Consider the following 18,261-nt stretch of genomic DNA (forward strand, 5'->3'; position numbering starts at 1 on the left):
GGAGCTTCCCCCATGGTTTCTACCTGGTGGCCACCTGGGCCTGACCCTCTGCTGAAATACTCTTAGAGCTATAGTAGCAGGGGTCAGTGGCACCTCAGACAACCCATCTTACAACCCATCTTTTCTTTCAAAAAGAAAACAAACTTTATCCCAAAGGCTTGACTCTTTATAGAATGTAGCTAACTGATCTGCCCAGTCAAGTACCTGGATTCACAGCTGTGATCCTCTCTACACCCAACCCCTGACTCCAAGAGCAGAATGACACCACCATGACTTACACTGTGGAGCCAAATCTCTGAAATAAATATCTTCAAAAAACTGTCTACGAATTGACTTTTGTATATAGACTTTGTGAATTTAAAAGAGCACAGTTATCCGTGTGCCTTCCTGGACAGCCAGAACCCAGGCAGTGTGAATGGTGGCCTTTTTTACACCCTACAGAAGTCTAATATTAAATTTTATGAATTTTGTAATTTTTCTGTGTAAACCTCCTTCATCTCTTCAGTCTTCAATGAAGTCTGCTAAAACACAGATGTCTGTGCTCATGTGATTTCTTTGTGCAGGAATGGAGTTCTGTGCCTGTTTAGAGGACACACACACCAGCAGTGCAGAGAGGACAGCTGCACTGGAGTACACAAAACATCGGTGCACATAGGGCAGCTGTGCACTGGAGCACAGAGACCAGAGGTGCATGCAGGGCAGCTGGGCACTGGAACACACAGACCAGAGGTGCACGCAGGGCAGGTAAGCACTGGAACAGGCCCTGCAGAACCAAGCCTATGGGAGCAGGAACTGAACTCAGCACTGAAGAGTTAGAATGCTCTTGGAAAGGGCACACTAGGAGGCTGGCCATGGTTCCACAGCAAGACCAGGCACTTTACTCAGATCAACCACTCTACTGTGCTAAACTGACATAGTCTGGGCTTCAGAGGGGCGTGATGCCTGATGAACCTGCTGCACTTTCTCCCTTGGCTCCTGGACCTGAGCAGGGATGCATGGGCCTTGCCTGGGTGCCTGGGCCTGCCCTTTAGTGGACACCTTCCTCCCTGGACCAGACTCAGGAAGGACAGCAGGTTCTTATTTGGGTTGGGAGTTGGGGCCATGACTGAGAGGAGAGTTGTAGCTGAGAGGAGAAGCCGTGGTCAGCCCTGTGCTGAGACATGGTGCATTTAGGGAAAGAAGAGGAGAAGCAGGAGTGTGATTGGTTCTCAGTGGTAAAGCAAAAAGGTTTTAGAGTCAGCAGAGGTCAGCAGCTGCTCTGCAGAGGGAGATGAGAGAGATGAAGATGACGATGGAGAAGTGACCACCTATGTAGAGACCCCTGTCACCTTTTCAAGTAAGAGGACCAGACACTTTTTTTATTTAGACAGAATAAACCATGTTTCCCAGCTTCCATTGTTTGGCTAGTGGAGGTGAGCAGAAGAAAGATTTCCAGGAGGGACATAAGAGGGAGGGGCACATGCTTTGTTCTAGGGAATTGTAGGGAGAATGGTGTAATGGCGGGATGTAGTGTGACTATGTAGCAGTGTAACTACACTGGACTCTGAGATGATCTTAGAGTGGCAACTACTCAGGACATAGCAGAAAGACCACAGTGTTACACTGTTCTCATGGATTTCATGTGAAATACATTTTTCATGTTTAAGTCATTTCATTGTGGAATGACCTGATTCTGTTTTAGAATTAGGGGTCAAACTTAATTCTAATCTACAACATCATTCAATCTGGTAGCAAATTTGGAGGCAACACAGTTAAGGCAAAAGGAGGTGATGATGACGATGATGATGATAACGATGATGACCGTATCTACCTACACGTCTGAGACAAAAGTTGCCACCCTGTCTCAGCCTTCCTAAGGCTTCTGTGACAGGCATCCGCGGCCATGCTCTGCTCCTCCTTGCACTTCAGTTTACAAAACCCTTCCAAAACATTTTCAAGCTCGATGTTCACAGCTGCACTGTGCTCCTACAGAATTTCTTTTCATGGATGAAGAAGCTGGGAGAGCAGTGACTAACCTCAACTAACATCATGGCCTCAGTGTGTGATGTCCATACAGGCCCGTGTGTTTGAACACTTGGTCCCCAGCTAGTGTTGCTGCTATGGAAGGTTTCAGAGCCTTGCTGGTGGCAGTATCCTAAAGGAAAGGCTTGAACGTTGCAAGTGGGCACAGATCCATCCTGAGCTCTCTGTGTCTTGATCTATCTAGAGGTGACCGAGCCAGCCTAATCTTCCACGGCCCCTGGTGAGAGCCGTTTCTGTAACCTTACCTTATCTCCCAAAACATACAGGATTCCCACAAACCACACCTTGCTTCTCTTTGGTGTTTTATCACAGTAGCCAAAAAACATACCTTGAAAGTGCACTGCAGACCTTCTGCCTCCCTTGCTGCCTCAGTCAGCTCTCTGGAAAGCAGGTGGGCTGATGGTGAGTGGTCAGGCTTTGCCTGAAGCTGGGTGAGAGACTGGAAACCCCAGAAATGAGACAACGTAGAGGTCAGACTAGTACAGTTGTGGAACACTTGCTTAGTGTATGTACCCCTGGCTCACATCTAGGAAACAAAACAAAAAATTTAAAACAAGATGAAGAAAGCTTTCTCTTTTTCTTTTTGATACAACACACACCTTGTGGGTAAAGTAATTCCACTGTTTTAAAGATGAGGTAGTGCCCAGGAGGCTTTGGAACTGCAGGAGAAGAAAACAGAGAACAACCAGCTTCATTGGAGGGAATCGTTTCCAGCTGGCAGGCTGGGGAACACGTTCTACAAGGAATAGGAAGTCCCCAGATGATTGCCTGAGTCTTTTGAGTGTGAGACTTTATTTATTTTTAAAATACGATATTGAAAAGACTGGTGTTTCTTTGTTGTATTTTCTGTCTTGTACCCACAAGGCCAAGCTGGGAATTAGAACTTTGTCATAATGCTTTCATTCTGCCATTTTCCTTTGGTAACATTGCTTGGAGACAGGATTTCACACAGCTCAGGTTGGCGTCAAACTCACGACTTAGCTAAGGATGACATTTAAGCTCCGACTGTGGCAAAGATTGGGATTTTTCGGTGCGGAATTAGTCGGCATCTTTGCAGTCTTACTTGAAACCTAGCTCTGAGTCCTGCCAGGGACACTGAGGCAGGTGCATGCCAGGTCTTTGGTGACAGTGCAGACACTGAGTCCTGGCTTCAGGCTGATTAACCAGGTTCTCACCCCCTTTGCAGACGGCCATATTGCTTCTACCTCCACATACTAATTCTCCAGGTTCTGCTCTGGGGAGCAAGAAACACCAGAAATCCCTTTCTGTCCAACCTCCATGGCCCCTGTAACCTTGACTCGCCCACCCCAGCTTGGCTCTGGAAGCACATTAAAGCAAGCTTCCAATGCCTGCTCCCGGTTGTCCTGGGACCCTCCCAGCTGTGATCTACCCAATTGCCCTTTCTCTTCATCTTTCTGGTGTGGGATCCCTGGCTGTTTTATCTGGCTTTGATAACTGTTTCTGAGATCTCTGGTTAGGCAACTCACCACATTCCCTTATAGCTTTGGAGTGTAGGGGATGGGGGCTCTGGATTGTGTTGGTCAGCTCTCTGCTATGTGCCCCACTCTGATTTTATATACCTAGTTGAACCTTCATGAGGAACATTCTCTCAGGTTTGAGCTCTGCCAAATCCATGGCTAGGCTAGGATTGGAAGTGACCTTAAAGTGGTCTGCGGTACCCAAGTTCTGCCCCTGTCCCCTATTGCCCCTTGAGGGACACACACACACACACACACACACACACACACACACACACACGGCACATTTTACAGCTCTCTGTCTCTGATTGTTCATGAAGGCTCTACTCTCTCTAGCAGCTAAGATGCTGTTGAGAAGAAAACCAAAGCCCCTGTCCTCAAAGAGCATTCTCTTGGAAGTCACAAAGTCTATTCTATTAACCACACTCGAAAACAGCTGCCATTAAATCCATCCCCTAACTAATTTTCCTATCTATTCTCTATTAGAAGACAGGGACAAATTATCAGCAAATGAAATAAGCCAGGAACGACAGCAGTCCTAAGATCTTAGATGAAGGCCCAGCTGTTGTGCCCTGTGGGCAGTGATGGGACTGAGTTGAGAGCCATTCCTGGGTTTGTTACCTGGTGGGAAAGAGCCTGTGTGAACCAGGTGGTCACTGGGGAAGATTGGCCTTTCTGGGTGGGCCTTGTGACTGCCTGACCTGGGAACTCCTTGGAGCGCTAAGGTCTTCCTGCCCAGTTTTGGAACATTGAACTGGCAGATGACTCCTAAGCAGGTTGAGGTTTGAGAAGTCACTGGGCTGGACCTTTTCACCAAGTGCGGAGGTATCTCCACTCCCAGGCTGTGATGATAATCTTTGGTGATTTCTTTTGTCAATGAAGCAGGCATTTGGGATGGAATGCAAGAGCCTTCTGTCCCTGGGAAAGGTCTACAGTCTAACAGCATCATCATTACTGTAAAATTCCTTTTTCCTTTTAGAAAGAGATGACAGGAGGCTGGACAGATGGCTTAGTGGCCGACAGCACTTGCTGCCCTTGCAGAGAACCTAGTTCAGTTCTCAGCACCTACTTGGACACTCAGAGCCACACCTAACTCCAGTTTCAGGGGATCAAGTCACCCTCTTCTACCCATGGACATTGTATTATATGGTGCACAGGCATGTATGCAGGAACACACACACACACACACACACACACACACACACAGAATAAAAGTAGTTGAAAAATCTTTTAAAAGATAGAAATAAAAAAATGAACATGAGAAAATTAAATTCCAAGGAGTTCTTTTGACATATAATCCCCTTTGCTTGTTTTTCTATGAGAATCTTGCAATGGAGTTTAACTCAACTATTTCATGATTCTCCTGCCTCCATCTCCAGTGTGCTAGGCACATAGTACCATGATTTGCCTCACATAATCTTTCCAACTGTCCAAATGTCAAAAGGAACTATGGTAAGTATGGGTGTTCTGCTTTCATGAATGTCTGTGCACCACCTGCATGCAGTGCCCATACTGGCCAGAAGAGGGCAGCAGACCCCTTGGAACTGGAGTTTTAAGAGCTGCAGGCTGACAGTTGGGTGCTGAGAATCAAACCCCAGTCAGTCATCAGGGAGAACAGCCAGGTCTCTTACCTACTGAGCCATCTCTCCAATCCCTTTTTCTTTTTTTTTTTTTAAAAAAGAATTCTTACTCCACTGCCAATGCAGGTCTCATTGGCTTGAGAATTAAACAAAAGTCAACAGGTCTGACTCCTCTGTATCACTTTGTTACCTAAAATTATCAGCATTTTTTTAAATGAAGAGAAAATTTTTTTGCATGGGGGTGAATACTCGAAGATCTTTGTCTAGTTACTTATTTTGAACAATCAAAAGACTAGTTTTGTTGGGTTCAGCTTGCACGCCTTGTTATTTTGTGTATTAAGCAATTGTGTTTACGTTGTCTGCTCCCTTGCTCTTTGATTATGGCTCAGTTACCTCACGGATCCACTCAGTGTTTACTATCACTTCTAAGCTTAATTAAATTATCTTAGGCTATTGAAAATAAACAGCTAGGCAGGGTGGTTCAGGGCTGTAATTCCAGCACTGGGACAGTGATGAGCCCTACACAAGCCTGGACTACAAGGTCAAATCCTTTCTCAAATATCCAAACAAACAAAAATGTAAAAAAGAGATAGAAAAATATAAAATTTAGCATTTTCAACATTTAATATCTAATCGATTACCTTAGGGTTTGACTGCTGTGAAGAGACACCATGACCAAGGCAACTCTTACTAAAGGACAGCATTTAATTGTGGCTGGCTTACAGGTTTAATGGTTCAGGCCCGTATCATCATGGCAGACAATATGGCAGTGTACAGGTAGGCATGGTGCTGCAGGAGCACAGAGCTCTACATCGTGATCCAAAGGCAGCCAAGAAGAGACTGGAATTTGACACTGGGTGGAGCTTAAACATAGGAGACCTCGAAACACCATCTGGAACCCTGGTGCACGGAGGCTCCCGGAAACGGCGGCACAGATCATCCTGGTTGCTGCCGCCACAGACAGCTCATAGGCAGCACCCCACGAGCAAACATGAGCCTCGGGACCACAGGTAAGACCAACTTTTCTGCTGCAAGAGACCTGCCTGGTGAACTCAGGACACACAGAGCAAAATTCCTCTAGGACCAGGCACTTCCGGTGTTTACCAGGAGTCCCAAACCCACGGATCCCGGCCCGCAGCAGCTCTCTGCTCCCAGACCCCATGGGAGAGAGACCTCACCGCCAGGTCAGGTGGGCACTCATGAGTCTGCAGAGTGGAAGAGACCACCAACACTGCCCACCCCTGCCCACATCCCTGGCCCAAGAGGAAACTGTATATGGCCTCTGGGTTCCCATGGGGGAGGGCCCAGGAGTGGCAGGACCCCTGCACCTGAGACACTGCCGGAACCTAAAAGGACAGACCGGATAAACAGTTCTCTGCACCCAAATCCTGTGGGAGGGAGAGCTAAACCTACAGAGAGGCAGACACGCCTGGGAAACCAGAAGAGACTGCACTCTGCACACATCTCTGACGCCATAGGAAAACACCAAACGCCATCTGGAACCCTGGTGCATGGAGGCTCCCGGAAACGGCGGCGCAGATCTTCCTGGTTGCTGCCACTGCAGAGGGCTCGTAGGCAGCACCCCACGAGCAAACTTGAGCCTCGGGACCATAGGTAAGCCCAACTTTTCTGCTGCAAGTGACCTGCCTGGTGAACACCAGACACAGGCCCACAGGAACAGCTGAAGGCCTGTAGATAGGAAAAACTACACGCCTGAAAGCAGAACACTCTGTCTCCATAACTTGCTGAAAGAAAACAGGAAAACAGGTCTACAGCACTCCTGACACACAGGCTTATAGGACAGTATAGCCACTGTCACAAATAGCAGAACAAAGTAACGCTAGAGATAATCTGATGGCGAGAGGCAAGCGCAGGAACCCAAGCAACAGAAACCAAGACTACATGGCATCATCGGAGCCCAATTCTCCCACCAAAGCAAAAACGGAATATCTAAACACACTAAAAAAGCAAGATCTAGTTGCAAAATCATATTTGATCATGATGCTGGAGGACTTCAAGAAAGACGTGAAGAACTCCCTTAGAGAACAAGTAGAAGCCCATAGAGAGGAGTCACAAAAATCCCTGAAAGAATTCCAGGAAATCATAAATAAACAAGTAGAAGCCCAAAGAGAGGAGTCACAAAAATCCCTGAAAGAATTCCAGGAAAACACAATCAAACAGTTGAAGGAATTAAAAATGGAAATAGAAGCCATCAAGAAAGAGCACATGGAAACAACCCTGGATATAGAAAACCAAAAGAAGATACAAGGAGCTGTAGATACGAGCTTCACTAACAGAATACAAGAAATGGAAGAGAGAATCTCAGGAGCAGAAGATTCCATAGAAATCATTGACTCGACTGTCACAGATAATGTAAAGTAGAAATAGCTACTGGTCCAAAACATACAGGAAATCCAGGACTCAATGAGAAGATCAAACCTAAGGATAATAGGTATAGAAGAGAGTGAAGACTCCCAGCTCAAAGCACCAGTAAATATCTTCAACAAAATCATAGAAGAAAACTTCCCTAACCTAAAAAAGGAGATACCCATAGGCATACAAGAAGCCTTAAGAACTCCAAATAGATTGGACCAGAAAAGAAACACCTACCGTCACATAATAGTCAAAACACCAAAAGCACAAAATAAAGAAAGAATATTAAAAGCAGTAAGGGAAAAAAGTCAAGTAACATATAACGGCAGACCTATCAGAATTACACCAGACTTTTCGCCAGAAACTATGAAATCCAGAAGATCCTGAGCAGATGTCATACAGACCCTAAGCGAACACAAATGCCAGCCCAGGTTACTGTATCCTGCAAAACTCTCAATTAACATAGATGGAGAAACCAAGATATTCCATGACAAAACCAAATTTACACAATATCTTTCTACAAATCCAGCACTACAAAGGATAATAAATGGTAAAGCCCAACATAAGGAGGCAAGCTATACCCTAGAAAAAACAAGAAACTAATCGTCTTGGCAACAAAACAAAGAGAAGAAAAGCAAACAAACATAACCTCACATCCAAATATGAATATAACAGAAAGCAATAATCACTATTCCTTAATATCTCTCAACATCAATGGCCTCAACTCCCCAATAAAAAGACATAGATTAACAAACTGGATACGCGACGAGGACCCTGGATTCTGCTGCCTACAGGAAACACACCTCAGAGACAAAGACAGACACTACCTCAGAGTGAAAGGCTGGAAAACAACTTTCCAAGCAAATGGTCAGAAGAAGCAAGCTGGAGTAGCCATTCTAATATCAAATAAAATCAATTTTCAACTAAAAGTCATCAAAAAAGATAAGGAAGGACACTTCATATTCATCAAAGGAAAAATCCACCAAGATGAACTCTCAATCCTAAATATCTATGCCCCAAATACAAGGGCACCTACATACGTAAACAAACCTTACTAAAGCTCAAAACACACATTGCACCTCACACAATAATAGTAGGAGACTTCAACACCCCACTCTCATCAATGGACAGATCATGGAAACAGAAATTAAACAGTGATGTCGACAGACTAAGAGAAGTCATGAGCCAAATGGACTTAACAGATATTTATAGAACATTCTACCCTAAAGCAAAAGGATATACCTTCTTCTCAGCTCCTCATGGTACTTTCTCCAAAATTGACCATATAATTGGTCAAAAAACGGGCCTCAACAGGTACAGAAAGATAGAAATAATCCCATGCGTGCTATCGGACCACCACGGCCTAAAACTGGTCTTCAATAACAATAAAGGAAGAATGCCCACATATACGTGGAAGTTGAACAATGTTCTACTCACGATAACCTGGTCAAGGAAGAAATAAAGAAAGAAATTAAAGACTTTTTAGAATTTAATGAAAATGAAGGTACAACATACCCAAACTTATGGAACACAGTGAAAGCTGTGCTAAGAGGAAAACTCATAGCTCTGAGTGCCTGCAGACAGAAACAGGAAAGAGCATATGTCAGCAGCTTGACAGCACACCTAAAAGCTCTAGAACAAAAAGAAGCAAATACACCCAGGAGGAGTAGAAGGCAGGAAATAATCAAACTCAGAGCTGAAATGAACCAAGTAGAAACAAAAAGGACCATAGAAAGAATCAACAGAACCAAAAGTTGGTTCCTTGAGAAAATCAACAAGATAGATAAACCCTTAGCCAGACTAACGAGAGGACCCAGAGAGTGTGTCCAAATTAACAAAATCAGAAATGAAAAGGGAGACATAACTACAGATTCAGAGGAAATTCAAAAAATCATCAGATCTTACTATAAAAGCCTATATTCAACAAAACTTGAAAATCTGCAGGAAATGGACAGTTTCCTAGACAGATACCAGGTACCGAAGTTAAATCAGGAACAGATGAACCAGTTAAACAACCCCATAACTCCTAAGGAAATAGAAGCAGCCATTAAAGGTCTCCCAACCAAAAAGAGCCCAAGTCCAGACGGGTTTAGTGCAGAATTCTATCAGACCTTCATAGAAGACCTCGTACCAATACTATCCAAACTATTCCACACAATTGAAACAGATGGAGCGGTACCAAATTCCTTCTATGAAGCCACAATTACTCTTATACCTAAACCACACAAAGACCCAACAAAGAAAGAGAACTTCAGACCAATTTCCCTTATGAATATCGACTCAAAAATACTCAATAAAATTCTGGCAAACCGAATCCAAGAGCACATCAAAACAATCATCCACCTTGATCAAGTAGGCTTCATCCCAGGCATGCAGGAATGGTTTAATATATGGAAAACCATCAACGTGATCCATTATATAAACAAACTGAAAGAACAAAACCACATGATCATTTCATTAGATGCTGAGAAAGCATTTGACAAAATTCAACACCCCTTCATGATAAAAGTCCTGGAAAGAATAGGAATTCAAGGCCCATACCTAAACATAGTAAAAGCCATATACAGCAAACCAGTTGCTAACATTAAACTAAATGGAGAGAAACTTGAAGCAATCCCACTAAAATCAGGGACTAGACCAGGCTGCCCACTCTCTCCCTACTTATTCAGTATAGTTCTTGAAGTTCTAGCCAGAGCAATCAGACAACAAAAGGAGGTCAAGGGGATACAGATCAGAAAAGAAGAAGTCAAAATATCACTATTTGCAGATGATATGATAGTATATTTAAGTGATCTCAAAAGTTCCACCAGAGAACTACTAAAGCTGATAAACAACTTCAGCAAAATGGCTGGGTATAAAATTAACTCAAATAAATCAGTAGCCTTCCTCTACACAAAAGAGAAACAAGCCGAGAAAGAAATTAGGGAAACGACACCCTTCATAATAGACCCAAATAATATAAAGTACCTTGGTGTGACTTTAACCAAGCAAGTAAAAGATTTGTACAATAAGAACTTCAAGACTCTGAAGAAAGAAATTGAAGAAGTCCTCAGAAGATGGAAAGATCTCCCATGCTCATGGATTGGCAGGATTAATATAGTAAAAATGGCCATTTTACCAAAAGCGATCTACAAATTCAATGCAATCCCCATCAAAATACCAATCCAATTCTTCAAAGAGTTAGACAGAACAATTTGCAAATTCATCTGGAATAACAAAAAACCCAGGATATCTAAAATTATCCTCAACAATAAAAGGACTTCAGGGGGAATCACTATCCCTGAACTCAAGCAGTATTACAGAGCAATAGTGATAAAAACTGCATGGTATTGGTACAGAGACAGACAGATAGACCAATGGAACAGAATTGAAGACCCAGAAATGAACCCACACACCTATGGGCACTTGATTTTTGACAAAGGAGCCAAAACCATCAAATGGAAAAAAGATAGCATTTTCAGCAAATGGTGCTGGTTCAACTGGAGGTCAACATGCAGAAGAATGCAGATCGATCCATGCTTATCACCCTGTACAAAGCTTAAGTCCAAGTGGATCAAGGACCTCCACATCAAACCAGATACACTCAAACTAATAGAAGAAAAACTAGGGAAGCATCTGGAACACACGGGCACTGGAAAAAATTTCCTGAACAAAACACCAATGGCTTATGCTCTAAGATCAAGAATCGACAAATGGGATCTCATAAAACTGCAAAGCTTCTGTAAGGCAAAGGACACTGTGGTTAGGACAAAACAGCTACTAACAGATTGGGAAAAGATCTTTACCAATCCTACAACAGATAGAGGCCTTATATCCAAAACATACAAAGAACTCAAGAAGTTAGACCGCAGGGAGACAAATAACCCTATTAAAAAATGGGGTTCAGAGCTAAACAAAGAATTCACAGCTGAGGAATGCCGAATGGCTGAGAAACACCTAAAGAAATGTTCAACATCTTTAGTCATAAGGGAAATGCAAATCAAAACAACCCTGAGATTTCACCTCACACCAGTGAGAATGGCTAAGATCAAAAACTCAGGTGACAGCAGATGCTGGCGAAGATGCGGAGAAAGAGGAACACTCCTCCATTGTTGGTGGGATTGCAGACTGGTACAACCATTCTGGAAATCAGTCTGGAGGTTCCTCAGAAAATTGGACATTGAGCTGCCTGAGGATCCAGCTATACCTCTCTTGGGCATATACCCAAAAGATGCCCCAACATATAAAAAAGTCACGTGCTCCACTATGTTCATCGCAGCCTTATTTATAAGAGCCAGAAGCTGGAAAGAACCTAGATGCCCTTCAACAGAGGAATGGATACAGAAAATGTGGTACATCTACACAATGGAATATTACTCAGCTATCAAAAACAACGACTTTATGTAATTCGTAGGCAAATGGTTGGAACTGGAAAATATCATCCTGAGTGAGGTAACCCAATCACAGAAAAACACACATGATATGCACTCATTGATAAGTGGCTATTAGCCCAAATGCTTGAATTACCCTAGATGCCTAGAACAAATGAAACTCAAGACGGATGATCAAAATGTGAATGCTTCACTCCTTCTTTAAAAGGGGAACAAGAATACCCTTGGCAGGGAATAGAGAGGCAAAGATTAAAACAGACACAGAAGGAACACCCATTCAGAGCCTGCCCCACATGTGGCCCATGCATATACAGCCATCCAATTAGACAAGATGGATGAAGCAAAGAAGTGCAGGCCGACAGGAGCCGGATGTAGATCGCTCCTGAGAGACACAGCCAGAATACAGCAAATACAGAGGCGAATGCCAGCAGCAAACCACTGAATTGAGAATAGAACCCCCGTTGAAGGAATCAGAGAAAGAACTGGAAGAGCTTGAAGGGGCTTGAGACCCCATATGTACAACAATGCCAAGCAACCAGAGCTTCCAGGGACTAAGCCACTACCTAAAGACTATACATGGACTGACCCTGGACTCTGACCTCATAGGTAGCAATGAATATCCTAGTAAGAGCACCAGTGGAGGGGGAAGCCCTGGGTCCTGCTAAGACTGAACCCCCAGTGAACTAGATTGTTGGGGGGAGGGCAACAAGGGGGGAGGATGGGGAGGGGAACACCCATAAAAAAGGGGAGGGGGGAGGGGGATGTTTGCTCGGAAAAACCGTGAAAGGGAATAACACTCGAAATGTATATAAGAAATACTCAAGTTAATAAAAAAAAAACAAAAAAAAAAAACATAGGAGACCTCAAAGCTCAACCCTACAGTGCCACACCTCCTCCAAGACCACACCTACCCCAGGAAGGCCACACCTCCTCCAAGACCACACCTACCCCAGGAAGGCCACACCTCCTCCAAGACCACACCTACCCCAGGAAGGCCACACCTCCTCCAAGGCCACACCTACCCCAGCAAAGCCACACCTCCTAATAATAACATTGCCCATGGGACAAACATTCAAACCCAAAAATCTATGGGGGACAGACCTATTCAATCCACCACACCTGCCTAATGATGACTTGAAAAATCTTACAAAATCTTCTATATTTAATATTTAACACTAAATTAATTTAATACTCATCAAGTTTGAAATAAATTTGGGAAAACGGGGCTCTGGTCAAACATGTTAATTCATTTGAAAATTTAGAGAAAATTGACAAATTCTTAGAAAATATAACCTACCCAAAGAAAACCAAGGGGATAGGAGCATTTATATCATCATTAGAGAGTGAATGGGTGTAACAGCGTTTCCTCCAAAAGAAAACACCCAAACCAGGATATTTTTCTAGCAAGTTCTCTACTACATTCAAGAAACATGAATTCCTCAGGAGAATAGCTCATTGAGAAAACCTGTGTGAGACTCTGAATTCATTCCTATGCGTGGGAAACACACACACACACACACACACACACACACACACGTATTGAAGGAGGGAAACAAAGTCTAACACATGGATCCAAATCATTACAAACACTTCAAATAAACAACCCCAGGAGACTTTACCAGGCTGGGAAACTTTAATGCTAAAACAGAAAAGTTAAAGCGGGGCGTAGGTTAAAGGATTATAATCTAGGCAATGTGGAAGCTAAGGGAGGAGAATCTTAAATTCAAATCCAGTCTAGGCAGCCCAGCAGGATTAAGGCCAACAAAAGCTACATAACTACACCCTGTCTCAAACAAAAAAAGGAGAAAAATCATAAAGTTAGGGGAATGCCATGAACATGTGGATGTGATTCAATAACATATGAAATGTAGAACAAAATCCAGCAATGGTTTAAGAAAAGAAGAACCATGAGCACATTCCAGCTTTTCCTAGGACCCAAAGCTGACCTTGATAAATTAAAAGAGGAAAATGATGCAGATGTCTCAAAAGACAAAGAAAAAAGAAAAAGCAAACACATAATAAAAAAGAAAAAGAAAAAAAAACAAAAAACCCTAACAAAACAAAACAAACAAAAAGCCTGGAAAATGTAAACATGCATTATAACAAAAAAATAAAATAAAATCTCTCTAAGAAGGAATATAGGAAACATTGACCTAATAAATCCTACAGTGGAAATGGTGAGAAGATCCCTTTGAACATCAGGAAGAACACAGGATGCATGCTGTGCTTTCCATGAGGCTACTCAAGGTACCAACCGGAACAGCCAGGCAATGAATGTAATTCTAAGAACTAAAAACATTGTTTTACAGGGCTTAAACCATGGAAGGGAAGGTATAGAAAAAGTGCTTCGGGTCTGGGCTCCTGCAGAGATTCACCACTCTGACTCAAGTTTTGCTTTCAGTCAATAAGAGGCTTTTTATTAAAAGAAGACTGAGAAGTCCCCAGGGCTTTGTTAGCTAAAGGATTACATAGGCAAAACTTACAAAGTTACAATTTTAGGAAGCGAAAGGAACTGCCTGAACCTGGATTTTGTGACATGTCCAGCAGGTAGGTACCTTGGCTATGCAAGCAAGCGGGCGTTTTGTAAAAAGGAGAACTTAGCAGTTAGCCTGTTTAATCTCATGACCCATCACTCTGTAGGAAAAGCTGAGGCACTGAAATATTTTGCAACAATCAGCAACTTTTGAAGAGTAGCTCAGCCTCACCAGGAAGTGGTCCATCTCAGGCTACCTGAGAGGGTACATTCCCGATAGACTCATTTCCTCATGGCTTAAACTAACAAAAAAACAATTCTGTTTTTATGAGCTTAGTACAATAAATTTATCCTCTAACATAAAGTTCAGCATCACAAAAGCAGCCCTATTAGGTAATGTAAGACCGATGTGGTAATATGAAAATTTCCTTCTTGGTATGGGAACAGATCCCTCCAAGGTGTAATAAGAAAGAAGAGAAAGAAACCTGGTACAAACAAAATGACTCCTGTGGAAATAATCACAAGAAATTCAAACCTTTTACAGAAAAAAGGTACATTTTCCCCTCACAGTAAAACATTGGTATAAATATACTCACAGAGTTTGTTGATATTTTCAGTGGAAAAAGCAAACAATACGTCCTTCAATTATTTTTCTCACATTTTTGTAAAAACCTCTCCACACTTTTGAGAATAGATCAAGGAGCTGTTCAAGGCACAGAGATGGAGCAGTGGTTAAAGGGCTTGCGGTTTAATCATGGCGGCTGGAGTTCAGATCCCAGGACCCAGGGACAACACACAACTCTGTAACTCCAGCTCCATTTTGTCCTTCCTACTGTTTTCTAGGGAGGAGTTCAGGGCTTGCGTTATTGCTAGGATTGTAACAGAAGTAGTGAAGTATTTTTCTCAATGGAGCCTGTGGACAATGGTGAGGTATTCTTTATTCTCTTAGGACAATGTATCCACCCTTGGTAAATTGGTACCTGTTTCTCAAGTTTCCTCTAATATGAAACACTGAACCTTTCCTCCCTTCATTCACTCTGAAGGGAAGCTCCTCAGGTAAGAATGCAAATCAGAAAGTCTCAAATTGGTCCCTGAATCTGATCAGATTCACTAGGCTCTTGCCCTGTCAGTGAAAGCAAGCTGAGCTGCAAAGAAAACTCTCAAAGGAACCAACTTCAGACCAGCTGTCTTGAAGAAGTTTAGAGCAACTGAGGCACCTGGAAAGGATATTCTCCAGCCTGTTAAGACATCTACAGGCTGTGCAGTTGCTCCAGGTCTCCAGCTTTAGTGAGATGTCACCATGCTGGGTGGGCCTTGGTGATGCAGCTGTCTTTGAGTCATTTCTGCTCCTGTAAGGAACACCTCACCCATATTCCTATAAATAACCCCAATAAAACTCATTGGTTCACCAAGTAGGACTTTGCTGGTATGGGCACTTTGCTCTGTCCTGGGTTCTTTATCTAAGAGAGAGAAAAGTTTTCTCAAGTTTAATACCTGCGAGGTTTTTTAACTGTAAAATTCTACGTATTCTTTGTAATTAGCAAGCATATTGTGAGAAGATATGTTGAAGGGCACTTATATTTTGTTTCCTATAATTGACCATGATGGGGCAGGTTCCTAAAAGGCAAATGAACTAGTCAGGACCAGTTAAATTATGCTGAGGTGATTTAGGGAACTCTGCTCTGCCAAAGTGAACTGAGCTATGTATCATTCATTCAAACTTCCCACACGGGGAAGGGAGTGCTTTGAAATCATGGACCTAGTTGGTGTAGGGGAGCGGGTCCACCCTCCAAAAACGTTGGTTTGCGTTCTTTCAGGTGATATCAAATCCAGCTATGGACCCTGAAGACTGTCATTAGGGGCAGCCCCCTGATTTAGGTATCATTTCGTGAGGTTGCCTCCGAAGTGGTAGCTGCTAGGTTTAGACCTGGTGCCTTACTAGTGATTTGACTAGGACAGTCAGTCTGATTTCAAAGTTTTAGGCATTTAGCTGATTACAGCGCCCTAGAAGGATACTTCTGAGGAAGTCTTCTTAGAATTCCCCACAGGTTCCCAGAGTGGTCGCCAGTGAACTGCCAACAGTTCTGATTGCCAAATTTACACGTCTTTGACTGACCCTGATATGCAAATCAACTCCATAAAGCAGAGCCCAATAGACCCTGAACCCCTACTGGAACAGCCCAAGAGTACCCACCCGGAGCCAGGCATGCGGTTGCTCTTCCCTTGGAAATTTGAAAGTCAGAATCCTCTAAAAATCAGTCCAAGCCGGTCTCCATGTGGCGCCCTAAAGAGCCGAGGGCTGAGATGAAACCCCAAGCTAAAGGAAAAGGTCGAAAACAGAAACACCTGGACGAAAGTGGGACAAAGGCCGAGTGTGAAGCTTTGGGACAAGGTCAATAAAGGAAATGCCAGGATGGAACAGAGATGGTGTTTAAGGAGCCCGGCAAGGCTCTGAAGAAGACCCCTCAGGAGTATCAAGACCTAGCGTTTCAAAGAGAACAGCCGGGCAAGGCTCAGGGACAGACACCCCTAGAAGACGGTTCAAGAAAGCTGAATCCCCTAGAGTATCCTCCATAGCAGGCTATAACTGAGAAGAAGTTTACTGATAGTGGCAAGGATCGAAAGAGGCGCTATTCTTTCCTGGAGGAAAAAGATCAAAGCCCCAAAAGGAAAAGTATGAAAAGTCACTTCAATAGCTTCAATGTGGCCATCCTGTGAGGTCCTACCCACACAGGCCTCACCCAACCTTTATGACACCTTGAAAAACAAACGTGGCAGGTCAGGGCATCCTCATGGATCAGAAACAGTTCAGCGCGATCGAGAACCATCGACAGAGGTTCTCTGCACCAAGAGTGAGAAGAGGTGAGCCGAGGAGAAATCTTAAAGGGGGAACAGCTTGGAGCCTGGCTTGCCGGGAACAGAGAATGCAAACATCCTGACCAGTGGCCGCGGTAGGTTACTCCCCAACAAGTTGCCAGTACTTGTAGCAGAGAAAAAGCCTCTCACAGACCAAGAAAAGAACAGAGAAATAGAAGTTACACACGAGATGGAGAAGGAAATTAAGAAGGGATTGTGTCCAGGACCCCAAAATGAAATCATGAGTAGCGGATTCAAACTGCAAATCACCAAAGGAGATATCCAGACCTTGAAGAATGGTCAGTGGCTCAATGATGAGGTCATCAATTTCTACATGAATCTTCCGGTTCAGAGAAATCAAAACCAAGGCTACCCTGCTCTTCATGCCTTTAGCACTTTCTTTTACCCCAAGCTAAAGCATGGCGGTTATAATTTTGTGAAAAAAATGGACGCGAGGAATCAATATCTTTGAAAAAGAACTTATCTTGGTGCCTATTCACCAGAGGGTCCATTGGAGCCTGGTGGTAATCGATTTAAGAAAGCGAAGCATTGTCTACCTCGATTCAATGGGTCAGACAGGGAAAAATATCTGTGAGACCATCTTCCACTATTTACAAAATGAGAGCAAGACCCGAAGGAACATGGAGCTGGACCCTGTGGAGTGGAAGCAGTACAGCTTAACTTCACAGGAGATCCCTCAACAACTGAATGGGAGCGACTGTGGAATGTTCACCTGCAAATATGCAGATTACATCTCTAGAGACCAACCTGTGACCTTTTCTCAGCAACACATGCCCCTCTTCAGGAAGAGGATGGTGTGGGAAATCCTGCACAGTCACTTACTGTAACAGCATCCACCTGGTTGCTATGGCTCCCGCCCTGTCCTTTTCCATCCATGTTTCTAATATACCTCAAGTGGGATGAGTTGAAGAGACTTTAAACAGGTACTGAGCTGTCTGACCGGATGGAGCCCACTCTCTTCAATATTGTCCTAAAGTGGAGTGTGGGACTGCCACCTTAATGCCATCTCTAGAACGCATGTAACTACCTCAAGCTTAGAAACTGCCACTGTCCAACTCTGTCAGGTCCACGTAATCAAGAAATACTAT

General features: G+C 43.5%; 1 pseudogene across 1 annotated transcript; it reads left to right on the plus strand.

The window, feature by feature from the left end:
• Nucleotides 1-14,218: 14,218 nt before the first annotated feature.
• Nucleotides 14,219-18,078, plus strand: Senp2-ps8 (SUMO specific peptidase 2, pseudogene 8; annotated as a pseudogene). The gene has a single exon (XR_015686189.1). The product of XR_015686189.1 is annotated as an SUMO specific peptidase 2, pseudogene 8 (transcript).
• Nucleotides 18,079-18,261: the final 183 nt, after the last annotated feature.

The sequence above is a fragment of the Rattus norvegicus genome, chromosome 4 (assembly GCF_021556685.1).
Source record: "Rattus norvegicus strain SHRSP/BbbUtx chromosome 4, alternate assembly SHRSP_T2T, whole genome shotgun sequence".
In the NCBI taxonomy this organism is placed as follows: Eukaryota; Metazoa; Chordata; class Mammalia; order Rodentia; family Muridae; genus Rattus; species Rattus norvegicus.